The sequence below is a fragment of the Pseudorca crassidens genome, chromosome 13 (assembly GCF_039906515.1).
Source record: "Pseudorca crassidens isolate mPseCra1 chromosome 13, mPseCra1.hap1, whole genome shotgun sequence".
NCBI lineage: Eukaryota > Metazoa > Chordata > Mammalia > Artiodactyla > Delphinidae > Pseudorca > Pseudorca crassidens.
In genome coordinates, this window is record NC_090308.1 from 12409819 (window position 1) to 12416420 (window position 6602).

Sequence of the window (6602 nt, forward strand, 5' to 3'; positions counted from 1 at the left end):
TTCAAATGAATTGTTTAGAATGACTTCTTGTAATATATTATGAATATACTGGAAAGTCAAAATAGAATGCCCGGTGAGAGCATAATTGTCAATGCAATAGGCAAGGTTATAGAAAGTGTACCTGTCATGTCCTTCTTAGGGTCTGTACTCATGTTATTTTCCCAGTGACTGGCTTTAATCAGATTCTCCCATCTCCTGACCTCAGTGCAACTGTCTTCATAACTGTCTTTGCTCCCACTCTTATGGAGAGAATCACTGCATCATTTCCTTTGGGATGCGACTTCTGCCTGCTACTTCCTTGGAGATTATATGGAAGGTGGGCACCTTGAAAATGAAAAAACTCCATTTGGTAGGGCCACTTTTGGGGTTGGCCAGTGACATTTGATTTTATTCACCTTTGGAGTTACCCTGCTTGTGTATTTTTTTGATATATTCTTGCTAATCACCTGAAAGGTGAGTATTTAAAAATCTATTGATTAAAAACTGGATTAAAGAGAACACAAAGCTGACCTTTCCAATGTTTCTCCTGGATCTGACGGCCCTGGAGTCGCTGCGCAGAGGAAGACAGTTCCCAGCCCGGGCCTACATGTCATGCTTGCAGCTGAAGATTACACATGCTCTCCTTTCCCAAGCTTCCTGTTTCTCTGAAAAGTTTTGAAACTGAAGCTGTAGGAGAAAATTAAGAAATAAACCTCAAAGGTATTCTAAAAAGAAGAAGGGCTACATCACGCCTCAAGTCCAGGGATGTTGATATTCTCATCATTTTCTCTCTCCTCGCCTGGAGCATTGTAAACACTCAAATGTTTGTGAAGGAATGATTTAAAAGGAGAGAACATTAGGGGAAAAAAACCCATTGTTTTCCTTGTGCTTCCATTGACTAGACCCATTAAAAAAGATTTCCCATTTAACTTTGTTTTTTGGGTGACAAAGACTGGATTTTAAGATAATCCTTCAGCATTTTGACATATCTCAGTCTGAACATTTTGATTTCTCTTAAAGAGAAAAGACTTTAAAAATGCAGTTCAATATGAAGTAATATGGTGCCTGAAGTAAGAAATTGTCCTTTGAATTTCGTGGGTGTGGGGTTCTCTTTTCTTACTCATATATACCTTCTCTGTCATTCCAGCTGAGGCCCTGTCAGGATAAGAACGGAGGGATTTCAGGGATTCGTACTCCTTCAGAAGTCTTTGCCTTTTGGAAATGCGTCCAGTAGTTAGAAGCAGTTGAGGACTCAGCTTTTGAAGTTCGATAATCCAGCTGTCTCACAAGCTCTGTGACTGGAAACAAGTTACTTATCGCTTCGCTCCCCGGTTATCTATGAAATGGGGATAATAATAGAATCTCATTCATAGGCTTCTGGGGATTAAATGAGACAATTTTGTAAGGCCTGTAGGGTAGTCCGGCGGCCAGCACTTAGGAGATGTTGACTCTTGCTGGAACACTCTAGTAGCAGTGTTTGCTCCGTCTTAACCTTTAGTAAATAAAGCATTCAGAGGTGGCCAGTAGGCTTTCGTCCATAACCAGCAAGATAATGCCACGGCCACACTGTCAGCAGGCGGCTGTGTAGTCCATAGCCTGGAAATGTGGCTTTTACTGGTACAGAGTTTACTGGTACAAAGAAGTTTTGGCTGAATCAGAACCCCAAAAATGATAAAAGTCTATGATTGGACACACTCAGAATAATAGAGCATTATTTTAATATTGGCTTGATTCATCAGCAGCATATTTTCCCTCTTTAATCCCCCAACTTTCAACAGAATAATGTATGAAAACAAAAGAAATCTGAGCACTTCCCCATCGCCTACTTGGCTGAATGACTTTGGCCTCCCATCCCTGGTTCGAAGTGGTACCCCCAAACTTATTTCTGTGTTTCATATTGAAACCGTGCGCCTCAGATTGGAACTTGAACCCACGTGGCCGGGACTCGAACCCGGCCAAAACCCATGATCTTCCAACTGAGATCACACACTTGGTCTCAGGACTTAATGAAGCTCAGGTTCTTGATGTCTCATCACAGAAAGAATTCAGTGAGAGACAAAGCGATAGGTAGGAAGTGGATTTGTTTAGAGAGAGACACACTCCACTGAGTGTGGGCCATCCCAGAAGGTGAGAAAGGCACCAGGGTATGGGGTTGTCAGCTTTTATAGGGGTGGGTAATTTCATAGGCTAAAGAGTGGGAGGAATATTCCAGCTATTTCCAGAAGGGGCGGGGATTTCCAGGAAGTGGGCCACCGCCCATGTTTTGATCCTTCTGGTGGGTCTTCAACTGTCATGGCGCCTGTGGATGTGTCATTTAGCTTGCTGAAGTGTTACAGTGAGCCGATACTGAGGCTCAAGATCTAGTGGAAGTTGACTTGCCCGCCATCTTGGACCCATTTGGTTCTAATCCGTTTATGTCATGTCCTCGGACTATGTCATTCTTTCAGAGGTTGTGCCCTGCCCCCTTCACTCCTGTTTCAATAAGACTAGAAAAAAAAGGAATCATGTAAAATGGTTTCTGTGTTGGAAATTCTCCTGAAAAGGGACTCTTTCATACATATAAAACTAATAGATTGTGTTGCCTTTGCAGAAGCTGGAAAGGATTGTCCTCTGATGCTGCTCCCAACTAATGCTTTGGTAGGTCCAGGGAGAAAAAGGGAAAGAGGTTCTATGAGAGGGACAAAGGGAGCTAGAAAATGGTGGTTAGGCTCAGCTTTCATTTGATTTACTGAGTTTTGCCTGACTTTCAACCATCTGGACACATGCCGTGTAGACTGCGAGCACACAGACCAAGGATGCTTAGCTAATACACACACAGCAGCGCCCTTCCCTGCTTGAACTTTTGTGTTTGTCTTTCTCATCTGTTAAGCAGAATCGTATGAATTTGTGAATATTTGGACGTATTGAAATAAAAAACCTACATAGTCAGCAGTCAGTGTGGTTCAACCTAGTAGATTACAAATGCCCCAAGGACAGAGATCATATTTGTTTCTTCTTTTTACTTTCTAGCAAAACTCAATTCTGTTCTGTGCCGCGTGTCACAGTTATATTTTGTAATAACTGTTTGCCTCTGTGGACCTCTCCCGCACTCCACTGAACACCCAAAGAAGACCCTCAAATTGGATCCTACTCATGTTTATTTCCTAGGAAATAATCTGTTTAATTCCTAGGAAAAAGGGAAGACAATCATGGGTGAATGACTAGAGTGGCAGTTTTACATTATAATGCTCATGGCAATGCCAAGGGTAAATAAGGGTTGGCCGTGGGTATTTAGCTCAGATGAGCAATTAAAAAAACAAAAGAAAAAAGCCCACAAAACAAACAAACAAAAAACCAGAACAAAAACCCTAGAACCTGATTTTTAGAGAAGAAAAGAAATTAACCTAGACCTTTCAATATTTGCTTCTCTTTTTAGCTCTTATGACAGTTTAATAAATGGAAAAATATTTAAGCCAATCTTGTTTAGAATACTGTATTTTACTTGGAAATGCTACTGCTTTTTTTCAGATTTCTCCTCAAGGAGGGAATGTCATTGAACCCCCCCTCAGAGGGTATTCAAGGAAGTTAATTGAATTATACTCTTTAGACAACATAAAATACAAATTATCAAGGTGTAAGGTTTGGTTCGTATGTTAGTTTTAATTAACTAAATTAACTAACAACTAGTTAATTTTAGCTCATGCTCTTCCTTAGGCCCCTGACTTAGCCCTGAGTTCTGGCTTCTTAACCAGAGGATGGACTCATCCTTCTAGATCCAGTCACCAACGGGACTTCCAAGGTCGTCCCTATGAGACCCTCCTTGACCTTCCTCTGGACAGAATTCATTAGTCTCTGCAGTTTTTCTATAGCACTGACTCACCTTGTTAGATGTTTGGCTCTCCAGCTTGGATTATGAACCTTTCTAAAGCAGGGTCTGTATAGCTCACATGGTAGGGAGAGTCAATATTATTGAAGTAACTAGATGGTAAAATTAATGACCTTGCAGTCAGGAAAAAATTGAAAAAAATTATTAAAGTTTTTATGTGAGAAAAAAAGATTTTATATTAAGGGTTTTTTTGCAGACAACTACATATAGAATTTCATTACATTGGCTCACATGCTAAAGAAAAACATTATACCAGGTGTCAGAACTCAATCATATTTATAGGAAGAATAAACCTTGGCTGTCAACCATAGCTTCTTTGGTTACAGGGTTACAGTAACTGCTGAGAATGTAAGCACTTTCCAAAGTCTACAAAGGACTCATTTAAGAATCATACAGGCAGTTTTAAATTAGCCATAGGAAAATTAATAGTGGGGAGTACTGGCAAAAGGACGTTCCTATAAAGTTAAGCAAGATGGAGGACAATTCCAGTTGTATGACGTTTGGCTGAAGGAGAAGTAGTTTGGACCTGAGAAAACCAAGTGTATAAATACTAAAGCTGTTGACCAGACAGTGAAATATTATTAAGAACCTTCATCCAAGTGAAGGAACTACCGAGAATATTGTTGCTGTGTTTTAGAGACAACAAACAATGCTGCTGATACTGTGTGAGATATAAGTCTAGTTTTAAAATAATGTCCTTTGCTTGAGGCTACATTGGGCTCACATGAGTCTGTGGAATTCTGCTTTGTTGCTGTATGAAAACAAGCAGAAACTCTGCTTCCCCAGGAATCTGACTCTCCAGAAAGATGACAAGTAGCAGGAGACATTCAACTAGGATGTAGTTCAACAAGCAATAAAAAGATTAAAAGGAAGAAATATCAGATGATTAAGTAAACCAAATTGAAGTTAATGATGATGATTACTGGGTCTCTGTGGGGCTGCATTTTGCAATAAATACAGCCATGTATTGTACTTTTATCAAAAGAACTCTTGTAGAATTAGCTGAAAATGTGGGAAATAGGATCGGATCCTCTTCTTGGCAGTGGAAAATACTTGTTGCACTCAAATGACAATACCTATTCTGTCTGTGTCTTTTCTCATCGCAGGGGAGCCTTTGCCCTGAGTGCTCCAGGAAACCCTGCTTCCGGCTCTGCTTGTTTTTCTTCCTCTTGCCCTTTTTCACCTTCAGTCTCTGACTTTTGGCCTCTTGCTCTGCTCTTTTGCCTTTGTGTTTTCCTGATGCCACTCAAACCCCAGTTACCCCTGTTCCCCAGATTTGCTATCTATGCTCAGTCCATCTCCAACCTTTTTGCTTCCTGCCTTGAGAAAATACAGCACATTTATTTGGCAATCAGAAGAATAAGAAACAAATAATCCAGCCTATTCAGATTTATATATGTGGGCTCTCAATGTGTTCTTTGGAACAGTGTGGAGAGATGAAAACACATTTGACAAGGAGACCAAGACCAGAGTTGAGCAGTTACCTGATGGCTTTTCTAAGGCTCAGGAAAGAACAGCTCTCCCTCTGTTGAGTCTGCTTCTTTGTTTTCCATTTCATTGATCTCTGCTCTTTCCTTTTCTCCTTTATTTCCTTTGGGGTTATTCTTTTTTTTTTTTTTTAAACTTCTTGTTTTAGGCTCATGCTGTAACAACCCCAGTATCTCAGTGACTTAACGCACTAAGAGTTTACGTTTTCCACATGCAAAGTCCACTGTGGGTATTCCAGGATGGACAACACTCTACGATGGCCCTGCTCCAACCAGTGACTCAGGGACACAGGCCACACTCCTATTTCTGGTTTCTCCAACTTGGGGCTTCAAGCTTACCCTGGCATTATCCATCTGGTAGATTGGGGTGTGAGATATGAGAAAGTGAAACTGAGTAGTTAACCAACTTGGCCTAGAAATGATGATCATGGCCACCTTAACTGCAAGGGAGGTTGGGAAAGGGATATTGGTGAGGGCTAATGGTCTCTGCCATGTTCTCTAAGTTGGATACTTAGTTCATTAATATATAATTTTTCTTGTCTAATATTAACACTTAAGGCTATAAATTTCCCCCAAAACATTACTTTTGCTATATTTCACAAGGTTTGGTATGTAGTGTTTTCATTATCGTTCAATTCCAACTAATTTTTAATTTCCATTATGACTTATTCTTGGTTCGTGCTTCATTTTGAGGTTTATGTATTTTTATGATATTGGAATAGGGAAGAATTTCTTATACAAGACAATAAAAAGGCCAACTAAAAAGATGATTGATAAATTCAATTACATTAAACTAAGAACTGTTCATCAAAACACACTGTAAAGAAAATAAAAGGAAGGCTACAAATTGAGGAAGAATAACAAATCTTAAAGATAATCATCAAGAATATATAAATAATTCTTACAGGTTGGTTAGAGAAAGATAAACCAGTACAAAAATGAGCAAAAAGCATTTCACACAAAAAACCCACAAATGGTCCATATGCACATGAAAAGCTACTCATTAGTCATCAGAGAAATCGAAATCAAAACCACAGGGAGGTATTCTTCCATACCTAATTGATCACCAGAAATGAAGTAACTGAAAAATACTAGGAGGATGTACTCAGAGGATCAGTGGGACCTCACATGCATTGGCTGGTGTGAGATTGAATTAGCCCTGAATATTCATACCATGTGACCCAGCAGTTTCACTCCTGGGAATATATTCTGGAGAATAAAATGGTAACTACCTGAGATGTAAATGCTAACATGTCAAAGACTGATACCCT